Genomic DNA, 11922 nt, shown 5'->3' on the forward strand with positions numbered 1-11922 from the left:
AGCGGTATCTCCGGTGTATATCCCTATCACTTACCAGGTGCCAGAGGTAGGAACGGACGCGGTTTCCGCCGCTAGTCCAGGGAGTGACAGAGGTGCTCTGATGCAGCCTTAAGAAGAGAGAGCGCTGCACATGGGACGCGCTACCGGAAATGCCAAACCGGAAGTGACGTGGTTGTTCAGGGAGACACAGTGCGTTCCACTAGGGGAGAGGTGGGCGTTGAAATGCATTCCACACTGGGCGTGCGCAATGGGGAGAAGTGTGGAATGCATTTCCCCGCCCACCTCTCCCCTAGTGGAACGCACTGTGTCTCCCTGAACAACCACGTCACTTCCGGTTTGGCATTTCCGGTAGCGCGTCCCATGTGCAGCGCTCTCTCTTCTTAAGGCTGCATCAGAGCACCTCTGTCACTCCCTGGACTAGCGGCGGAAACCGCGTCCGTTCCTACCTCTGGCACCTGGTAAGTGATGGGGATATACACCGGAGATACCGCTCCTGCATACTCTGCATCTAGTTCACAGTGACTGTTTTAACCCCATAGTGCCGTCCATCCTCTCTTCCATCTCTCTGCAGCTGGCAGGGTATGTAACTCTGTATGTGGCACCACACACTGGCTGAGCACTTATGGTCCGTCCTTATGTAACTGTGGCCCCTTCTATTATGCCCCCTTATGCTGCTTTAGGTTTCTACTTATGATCACCATAGTGACCCACTTTATTCTGTGGTCTTTTGAGAGGGTAGGTACCTTTCCATTCACCCCATATATGGTACACTGATCCTACTAATATAATATCACGCACACTGACCTCACTTAACAGAACATCCTAGCATAGAATGAGCAATAGTACTATGTTGCTGGGATTAAAGGGAACCTGTCACCCCGTTTTTTGAGATTGAGCTATAAATACTGTTAAATAGGGCCTGCACTGTGTGTTCCTATAGTGTATGTAGTGTACCCCGATTCCCCATGTATGCTGAGAAATAACTTACCAAAGTCGCCGTTTTCGCCTGTCAATCAGGCTGGTCAGGTCGGGAGGGCGTGGTGACATCGCTGGTTCTTCCTCAGCTTTACGTTGGTGGCGTAGTGGCGAAGACACAGCGCGCGATCTGCGCTGTCATCCCTTTCGTCGGTGGGGGCGGCCATCTTCCTGGGGCCGCGCGTGCGCAGATCGAGTGCGCATTAGAGAACGCGGCGGCCATTTTCCCAAAGCCGAGATGCAAACTCGGCTTTGGGAAAATGGCCGCCGCGATCTCTAATGCGCACGCGCGGCATCCCGCGGCCATTTTCCTGAAGCCCCGTGCAGCAGAGCACTCGATCTGCGCACGCGCGGCCCCAGGAAGATGGCCGCCCCCACCGACGAAAGGGATGACAGCGCAGACCGCGCGCTGTGTCTTCACCACTACGCCACTACGCCACCAACGTAAAGCTGAGGAAGAACCAGCGATGTCACCACGCCCTCCCGACCTGACCAGCCTGATTGACAGGCGAAAACGGCGACTTTGGTAAGTTATTTCTCAGCATACATGGGGAATCGGGGTACACTACATACACTATAGGAACACACAGCGCAGGCCCTATTTAACAGTATTTATAGCTCAATCTCAAAAAACGGGGTGACAGGTTCCCTTTAACGGTTATATATGTATACACTATAACCGATACTGCTATATATGTGAATACATTTATGAAAAATAGACCGGCTCATTTACCTTTGACCCATGTATGGACTCATATTGTAAATACTTTATTTATCTATTTAATTATTTTAATTTTTGTTATTGCCTTTTTCCTGTTACAGTACATTGATGAAGGTCAATGTTTTACCGAAACGTCACTCTGTAAGTACTCTTCTCATTAACCCCTTTACCCCCAAGGGTGGTTTGCACGTTATGGACCGGGCCAATTTTTACAATTCTGACCACTGTCCCTTTATGAGGTTATAACTCTGGAACGCTTCAACGGATCCCGGTGATTCTGACATTATTTTCTCGTGACATATTGTACTTCATGATAGTGGTAAAATTTCATTGATATTACCTGCGTTTATTTGTGAAAAAAAACAGAAATATGGCGAAAATTTTGCAATTTTCCAACTTTGAATTTTTATGCAATTAAATCACAGAAATATGTCACACAAAATACTTAATAAGTAACATTTCCCACATGTCTACTTTACATCAGCACAATTTTGGAACCAAAATTTTTTTTTTGTTAGGGAGTTATAAGGGTTAAAAGTTGACCAGCAATTTCTCATTTTTACAACACCATTTTATTTTAGGGACCACATCTCATTTGAAGTCATTTTGAGGGGTCTATATGATAGAAAATACCCAAGTGTGACACCATTCTAAAAACTGCACCCCTCAAGGTTCTCAAAACCACATTCAAGAAGTTTATTAACCCTACAGGTGTTTAATAGGAATTTTTGGAATGTTTAAATAAAAATGAACATTTAACTTTTTTTCACAAAAAATTTACTTCAGCTCCAATTTGTTTTATTTTAAAAAGGGTTACAGGAGAAAATGGACCCCAAACCTTGTTGTACAATTTGTCCTGAGTACGCCGATACCCCATAAGTGGAGGTAAACCACTGTTTGGGCGCATGACAGAGCTTGGAAGCGAAGGAGCGCCATTTGACTTTTCAATGCAAAATTGACTGGAATTGAGATGGGACGCCATGTTGCGTTTGGAGAGCCACTGATGTGCCTAAACATTGAAACCCCCCACAAGTGACACCATTTTGGAAAGTAGACCCCCTAAGGAACTTATCTAGAGGTGTGGTGAGCACTTTGACCCACCAAGTGCTTCACAGAAGTTTATAATGCCGAACCGTAAAAATAAAAAATCATATTTTTTCACAAAAATGATCTTTTCGCCCCCAATTTTTTATTTTCCCAAGGGTAAGAGAAGAAATTGGACCCCTAAAGTTGTTGTCCAATGTGTCCTGAGTACGCTGATACCCCATATGTTGGGGTAAACCCCTGTTTGGGCGCACGGGAGAGCTCGGAAGGGAAGGAGCACTGTTTTACTTTTTCAACGCAGAATTGGCTGGAATTGAGATCGGACGCCATGTCGCGTTTGGAGAGCCCCTGATGTGCCTAAACAGTGGAAACCCCCCAATTATAACTGAAACCCTAATCCAAACACACCCCTAACCCTAATCCCAACAGTAACCCTAACCACACCTCTAACCCTGACACACCCCTAATCCCAACCCTATTCCCAACTGTAAATGTAATCTAAACCCTAACCGTAACTTTAGCCCCAACCCTAACCCTAACCTTAGCCCTAATGGGAAAATGGAAATAAATACATTTTTTAATTTTTCCCTAACTAAGGGGGTGATGAAGGGGGGTTTGATTTACTTTTATAGCGGGTTTTTTAGCGGATTTTTATGATTGGCAGCCGTCACACACTGAAAGATGCTTTTTATTGCAAAAAATATTTTTTGCGTTACCACATTTTGAGAGCTATAATTTTTCCATATTTTGGTCCACAGAGTCATGTGAGGTCCTTGTTTTTTGCGGGACGAGTTGACGTTTTTATTGGTAACCTTTTCGGACACGTGACATTATTTGATCGCTTTTTATTCCGATTTTTGTGAGGCAGAATGACCAAAAACCAGCTATTCATGAATTTCTTTTGGGGGAGGCATTTATACCGTTCCGCGTTTGGTAAAATTGATAAAGCGGTTTTATTCCTCGGGTCAGTACGATTACAGCAACACCTCATTTATATCTTTTTTTTTTTTTTATGTTTTGGCGCTTTTATACGATAAAAACTATTTTATAGAAAAAATAATAATTTTTGCATCGCTTTATTCTCAGGACTATAACTTTTTTGTTTTTTTGCTGATGATGCTGTATGGCGGCTCGTTTTTTTGCGGGACAAGATGACGTTTTCAGCGGTGCCATGGTTATTTAGATCTGTCCTCTTGATCACGTGTTATTCCACTTTTTGTTCGGCGGTATGATAAAGCGTTTTTTTGCCTCATTTTTTTTCTTTTATTACGGTGTTTACTGAAGGGGTTAACTAGCGGGCCAGTTTTATAGGTGGGGTCGTTACGGACGCGGCGAAACTAAATGTCTACATTTCTTTATCTAAATAATAAAAAAAATAAAAGTATTTATGGGAATAATATATATATATATATATTTTTTTTCATTATTTAGGAATATATATATATATATATATATATATATATATATATATATATATATATATATATATATATATATATATATATATATATATATATATATATATACACACACTATTGAACCCGTTCTACGCCCGGGTGGCGAGCATTTATATTGCTATATGGTCTCCATCCTGGTATGTGCTGCTCCATCCTGCGCCCCCATCCGGTCATGTGCTGCTCCCATCCTGCTCCCCTGTTCTGTCATGTGCTGCTCCCATCCTGCTCCCCTGTTCTGTCATGTGCTGCTCCCATCCTGTGCCCGTTCTGTCATGTGCTGCTGCCATCCTGCGCCCGTTCTGTCATGTGCTGCTCCCATCCTGCGCCCCCGTGCTGTCATGTGCTGCTCCCATCCTGCGCCCCCGTTCTGTCATGTGCTGCTCCCATCCTGCTCCCCCGTTCTGTCATGTGCTGCTGCCATCCTGCGCCCGTTCTGTCATGTGCTGCTGCCATCCTGCGCCCGTTCTGTCATGTGCTGCTCCCATCCTGCTCCCCTGTTCTGTCATGTGCTGCTCCCATCCTGCTCCCCTGTTCTGTCATGTGCTGCTCCCATCCTGTGCCCGTTCTGTCATGTGCTGCTGCCATCCTGCGCCCGTTCTGTCATGTGCTGCTGCCATCCTGCGCCCGTTCTGTCATGTGCTGCTCCCATCCTGCGCCCCCGTGCTGTCATGTGCTGCTCCCATCCTGCGCCCCCGTTCTGTCATGTGCTGCTCCCATCCTGCTCCCCTGTTCTGTCATGTGCTGCTGCCATCCTGCGCCCGTTCTGTCATGTGCTGCTGCCATCCTGCGCCCGTTCTGTCATGTGCTGCTCCCATCCTGCTCCCCTGTTCTGTCATGTGCTGCTCCCATCCTGCTCCCCTGTTCTGTCATGTGCTGCTCCCATCCTGTGCCCGTTCTGTCATGTGCTGCTGCCATCCTGCGCCCGTTCTGTCATGTGCTGCTGCCATCCTGCGCCCGTTCTGTCATGTGCTGCTCCCATCCTGCGCCCCCGTGCTGTCATGTGCTGCTCCCATCCTGCGCCCCCGTTCTGTCATGTGCTGCTCCCATCCTGCTCCCCTGTTCTGTCATGTGCTGCTGCCATCCTGCGCCCGTTCTGTCATGTGCTGCTCCCATCCTGCGCCCGTTCTGTCATGTGCTGCTCCCATCCTGCGCCACCATTGTATTATATGCCCCCCATAAGACGCTCCAGTGTGTATGCCCCCGTATGCTGCTGCCATATAAAAAAAAAAAAAAAAAAATGCCATACTCACCTATCGTCCGGCTCCACTGCAGGTGTGTCTTCAAGAAAATGGCGCCGGAAAGCGCGGACTGCGCAGGCGCCGATTCCGGCAGCAGGAATCGGCGCCTGCGCAGTCCGCGCTTTCTGGAGACGGGAGCAGAGGAGCCGGGAGACGGAGCCGCACGCAGCGCTGGAAGCGGGAAAGGTGAATATACTTACCCTCCCTCCTGGCGGTCCCTGACTCTCCGGTGGAGATCGCGGTATGCGTTCAGTGCTTACGCATACCGCAATCTCCTGGGAGCGTCACTCTGTGGGGGCCAGACTGCGCCTGCGCAGTCTATAAATTTTTTTACTTTGTCCCGGGGCGGACATCACAGATCGGTGATCTGACAGTCTGCACAGCACTCTGTCTGATCACCGATCTGTCTCAGAGCACTGCAGGCTTCACAGTGCCTGCTCTGAGCAGGCTCTGTGAAGCCACCTCCCTCCCTGCAGGACCCGGATGCCGCGGCCATCTTGGATCCGGGCCTGGAGCAGGGAGGTAGAGACCCTCGCAGCAACGCGATCACATTGCGTTGCTGCGGGGGGCTCAGGGAAGCCCGCAGGGAGCCCCCTCCCTGCGCGATGCTTCCCTGTACCGCCGGCACATCGCAATCATGTTTGATTGCAATGTGCCAGGATCGGTCCGTGACCGCTCCTGGCACATAGTGCCGGATGTCAGCTGCGATACGCAGCTGACACTCGGCCGCGCTTCCCCTGTGAGCGCGGCCGATCGCGTATGACGTATTATCCCGTCGGTGGTCATAGGGGCCCACCCCACCTCGACGGCATAGTACGTCTAATGTCAGAAAGGGGTTAAAGGGACTCTGTCACCTGAATTTGGCGGGCTCTTTTAACGGTCCGATGGGCGGTGTTTTCTGTTCTCTCATTCACCCCTTCCTTTCCCGCTGGCCGCAATATTGTCTTGAATTTGATTAGGTTTCCTCCATAGTACACGCTTGCGCAATGCAATCTTGCCTTGCGCACACGCAGTATGCTTTGCCCAACTGCGGGCAAAGCCAAAAAGCATTAGTGCGCATGCGCCAGCACACTGTCCCGGAACACAGCAAAATACTTCCGGGACAGTGCGCCGGCGCATGCGCACTAATGCTTTTTGGCTTTGCCCGCGCATACTGCGTGTGCGCAAGGCAAGATTGCATTGCGCAAGCGTGTACTATGGAGGAAACCTAATCAAATTCAAGACAATATTGCTGCCAGCGGGAAAGGAAGGGGTGCATGAAAGAACAGAAAACACCGCCCATCGGACCGTTAACAGAGCCCGCCAAATTCAGGTGACAGGTTTCCTTTAAATCACAGAGATATGTCACACAAAATACTTAATAAGTAACATTTCCCACATGTTTACTTTCCATCAGCACAATTTTGAAACCAAATTTTTTTGTTAGGGAGTTATAAGATTTAAAAGTTGACCAGCAATTTCTCATTTTTACAACACCATTCTTTTTTTAGGGACCACACCACATTTGAAGTCACTTTGAGGGGTCTATATGATAGAAAATACCCTAATGTGACACCATTCTAAAAACTGCACCCCCCAACGTGCTCAAAACCACATTCAAGAAGTTTATTCACCCTTCAGGTGTTTCACAGGAATTTTTGGAATGTTTAAATAAAAATGAACATTTAACTTTTTTTCACAAAAAATTTACTTCAGCTCCAATTTGTTTTATTTTCCCAAGGGTAACAGGAGAAAATGGACCCCAAACATTGTTGTACAATTTGTCCTGAGTACAACGATACCCCATATGTGGGGGTAAACCACTGTTTGGGCGCATGGGAGAGCTCGGAAGGGAAGGAGCGCCATTTGACTTTTCAATGCAAAATTGACTGGAATTGAGATGGGACGCCATGTTGCGTTGGGGAGCCCCTGATGTGCCTAAACATTGAAATCCCCACAAGTGACACGTTTATACTGTTCCACGTTTTGGTAAAAGCAGTTTTATTCTTCAGGTCAGTACGATTACAGCGATACCTTATTTATATAATTTTTTTGTTTTGGCGCTTTTATACGATAAAACTATTTTGTAGAAAAAAATTATTTTTGCATCGCTTTATTCTGAGGACTATAACTTTTTTTTTTTTTTAGCTGATGATGCTATGGCAATTTTAGGGCCCCCTAGGCTCCAGGGCCCGGGTGCGATTGCAACCTTTGCACCTGTTGTAGTTACACTCCTGCCTGTGGGGTCCCACTCTGCCTCACTCCGACTCCTTCATAACTGAGCACTAGTTAGTAAGGAGGTAACGGCACCGTCGGTGTTTAGGATGGATCAGTAGTGATCGCGGCAGTGTCTGTACACTGCTATCCACACCGGGAAGTGGATGCGTTTCCTGTGCGGCAGCGCTGGTATACGGACTAGTGGGGGCCTTTCTGCTGCTCGTCGGCAGGACTCGGTGCCACTGAGCATGGCCTCCAGCTGCGGGCACGGGCTGTACGGGAGCTGCCGCCCCGGAGTCACATCCTGCCTGCAGCCTCCTCTCACCGGCCGCTGTACTGGACTCTACCAGCAGGGGGCGCTGGCCGCACAGCACGGGATGCGTCAGCTTGTTAACCTTTTGTGGTGCCCACCTTCCCCGCTCCTGGCCGGCTCTTCCTCTGTGCTGGAGCCTCGTGTGCATGGCGGAGCCCGGTAACACGCCCTGCGGGTAGCACCGGCTGCTCTCCACGTGGTCGGACGCTGCGCTTCGCCGCTGACTCGGGAGGAAGAGAAGGCAGCGCCGGCCCTGACGTGACTGTCTGTAGCAGGGAAAATCACTCCGTGCCAGGTACTGTACGAGCTCTTCCATCTGCCATATGTGACTGGAAGCAGACATGGGCGTGCTCCTGTGTCGCGATGCTAGTGTCTGTCGCGCCTTGTGACAGCGCTGTCCTCGGCTTTTGTGTGGCTGCAGGCATGAGATGTGGCCGGGGCAGCGGTGCGGGCTGGAGCGCGGTCTCCGCACATTGCTATGCTCTCTTGTTCATTGCAGTGAAGGCTTATGAATGGCGCGGTGTTGTGTGCCAAGTCCGCCAGAGGGCGCTGCGAGATCTGGTAATGTCTGCTGTCAATGGAGCTTTATGTGATGGAGCTGTGTGCGCCGATCCCGTGCCCCAGTGCTGTGCGCCGATCCCGTGCCCCAGTGCTGTGCGCCGATCCCGTGCCCCAGTGCTGTGCGCCGATCCCGTGCCCCAGTGCTGTGCGCCGATCCCGTGCCCCAGTGCTGTGCGCCGATCCCGTGCCCCAGTGCTGTGCGCCGATCCCGTGCCCCAGTGCTGTGCGCCGATCCCGTGCCCCAGTGCTGTACGCCGATCCCGTGCCCCAGTGCTGTGCGCCGATCCCGTGCCCCAGTGCTGTGCTCCGATCCCGTGCCCCAGTGCTGTGCTCCGATCCCGTGCCCCAGTGCTGTGCGCCGATCCCGTGCCCCAGTGCTGTGCGCCGATCCCGTGCCCCAGTGCTGTGCGCCGATCCCGTGCCCCAGTGCTGTGCGCCGATCCCGTGCCCCAGTGCTGTGCTCCGATCCCGTGCCCCAGTGCTGTGCTCCGATCCCGTGCCCCAGTGCTGTGCTCCGATCCCGTGCCCCAGTGCTGTGCTCCGATCCCGTGCCCCAGTGCTGTGCTCCGATCCAGTGCTGTGCTCCGATCCCGTGCCCCAGTGCTGTGCTCCGATCCCGTGCCCCAGGGCTGTGCTCCGATCCCGTGCCCCAGGGCTGTGCTCCGATCCCGTGCCCCAGGGCTGTGCTCCGATCCCGTGCCCCAGGGCTGTGCTCCGATCCCGTGCCCCAGGGCTGTGCTCCGATCCCGTGCCCCAGGGCTGTGCTCCGATCCCGTGCCCCAGGGCTGTGCTCCGATCCCGTGCCCCAGGGCTGTGCTCCGATCCCGTGCCCCAGGGCTGTGCTCCGATCCCGTGCCCCAGGGCTGTGCTCCGATCCCGTGCCCCAGGGCTGTGCTCCGATCCCGTGCCCCAGGGCTGTGCTCCGATCCCGTGCCCCAGGGCTGTGCTCCGATCCCGTGCCCCAGGGCTGTGCACCTGTCTATCTTGCCACCTAGCAAGCATCTGCCAGTGCAACCTTGTCAGCATTTCTCTCCTGGTGGTGTGGAAGTGATTGGCAAAAGAGAACACTTACATCTGTGTGTGAGTGGGCACTGGTGAGTAGGGAGGGACTAATTATCAGCCGGACTGTGCTCGTGGCGGCCATGACAAATCAGCGACGCGGGATTTCTGGGACAGATGGAAGTGACCCTTAGACAATTATATATAGTGTGTGTATTTATATATGTATATGTATATATGTATATATATATATATATATGTATATATATGTATATATATATATATATATATATATATATATATATATATATATATATATATATAAAAGAAAACCAGAGCAGCACAACCTCCCACACACAGAGAAACTTACAATAGGCTCATTTGTTTTGATCTCGCAGTCTGGGAAAGAGAGGGAGGTGCTATTTGCATGAAAAAAGTCTGTATAAATCCAACATAATAAGAAAGGATTGCAAATGCACTCACCGACTGCAGTTCAAAGTGTTTATTCCAACAACAAGTGAAACATCTTCACGGCACGGGGGAAAGGAAATTAGCCAGGGAGAGATGCAAACTCGGCTTTGGGAAAATGGCCGCCGCGATCTCTAATGCGCACGCGCGGCATCCCGCGGCCATTTTCCTGAAGCCCCGTGCAGCAGAGCACTCGATCTGCGCACGCGCGGCCCCAGGAAGATGGCCGCCCCCACCGACGAAAGGGATGACAGCGCAGACCGCGCGCTGTGTCTTCGCCACTACGCCACCAACGTAAAGCTGAGGAAGAACCAGCGATGTCACCACGCCCTCCCGACCTGACCAGCCTGATTGACAGGCGAAAACGGCGACTTTGGTAAGTTATTTCTCAGCATACATGGGGAATCGGGGTACACTACATACACTATAGGAACACACAGCGCAGGCCCTATTTAACAGTATTTATAGCTCAATCTCAAAAAACGGGGTGACAGGTTCCCTTTAATGCATCCTATTATTTTATTTGCCTTTGTAGCAGCTGCCTGACAGTGGCCACTGAATGAGTTTGTCATCCACCCATACACCCAGGTCTTTTTCATTGACGGTTTTGCCCAGAGTTTTAGAATTAAGCGCATAATTATACATCTTATTACTTCTACCCAAGTGCATGACCTTACATTTATCCCCATTAAAGCTCATTTGCCATTTATCAGCCCAAGCTTCTAGTTTACATAAATCATCCTGTAATATAACATTGTCCTCCTCTGTATTGATTACCCTGCAGAGTTTAGTGTCATCTGCAAATATTGAAATTCTACTCTGAATGCCCCCTACAAGGTCATTAATAAATATGTTAAAAAGAAGAGGGCCCAATACTGACCCCTGTGGTACCCCACTGCTAACCGTTACCCAGTCCGAGTGTGCTCCATTAATAACCACCCTTTGTTTCCTATCCCTGAGCCAGCTCTTAACCCACTTACTCATATTTTCCCCTATCCCCATTATTCTCATTTTATGTATCAACCTTTTGTGTGGCACCGTATTAAAAGCTTTTGAAAAGTCCATATACACTACTTCCACTGGGTTCCCTTGGTCCAGTCCGGAACTTACCTCTTCATAGAAGCTGATCACATTAGTCTGACATGAACGGTCCCTAGTAAACCCGTGCTGATACTGGGTCATGAGGTTATTCCTCTTCAGATACTCCAGTATGGCGTCCCTTAGAATGCCCTCCAGGATTTTACCCACAGTAGAGGTTAAGCTTACTGGCCTATAATTTCCGAGTTCAGTTTTTGTCCCCTTTTTGAATATTGGCACCACATTTGCTATACGCCAGTCCTGTGGTACAGACCCTGTTATTATGGAGTCTTTAAAGATTAAAAATAATGGTCTATCAATGACTGTACTTCATTCCTGCAGTACTCGAGGGTGTATCCCATCCGGGCCCGGAGATTTGTCAATTTTTTTTTTTTTTTTTTTTTTTAGACGCTGCCGCACTTCCTGCTGGGTTAAGCAGGTGACATTTAATTGGGAATTTTTATCACTAGTCATTTTGTCTGCCATGGGATTTTCTTGTGTAAATACTGATGAAAAAAAGTAATTTAGCATATTGGCTTTTTCCTCATCCTCATCCACCATTTAAACCCAGACTATTTTTAAGGGGGCCAACACTATCATTTTTTAGTTTCTTACTATTTACGTAGTTAAAGAATATTTTGGGATTATTTTTACTCTCTCTGGCAATGAGTCTCTCTGTCTCAATCTTTGCTGCCTTGATTTGCTTTTTACAGAATTTATTTAATTTTTTGTATTTATTTAATGCGTCATCACTACCTACTTCCTTTAATTCTCTAAATCCTTTCTTTTTGTCACTTATTGCGCCCCTTACAGCTCTATTTAGCCATATTGGTTTCCTCCTATTCCTAGTATGTTTATTCAAGTATGGTCTCC

At 49.2% G+C, this 11922-nt stretch overlaps 1 protein-coding gene across 17 annotated transcripts in view; it reads left to right on the plus strand.

Annotated features, from left to right (window-relative positions):
* Nucleotides 1-11922, plus strand: part of PHF20 (PHD finger protein 20) — a 156803-nt gene that overhangs the window by 47824 nt on the left and 97057 nt on the right. For 4 of the 17 annotated variants that reach the window (XM_069752013.1, XM_069752022.1, XM_069752024.1 and 1 more), the window contains exon 1: nucleotides 8032-8239. The exons of 9 other annotated variants lie outside the window; for them this stretch is intronic. The gene's annotated coding sequence lies outside the window, so the exon portion shown is untranslated. Of the gene's footprint in view, nucleotides 1-7998; nucleotides 8240-11922 lie in introns of those variants that run through there. 4 more of the 17 variants (XM_069752010.1, XM_069752017.1, XM_069752020.1 and 1 more) reach the window with 2 other exon arrangements.

This window comes from Ranitomeya imitator, chromosome 2 (genome assembly GCF_032444005.1).
Source record: "Ranitomeya imitator isolate aRanImi1 chromosome 2, aRanImi1.pri, whole genome shotgun sequence".
Lineage (NCBI taxonomy): Eukaryota > Metazoa > Chordata > Amphibia > Anura > Dendrobatidae > Ranitomeya > Ranitomeya imitator.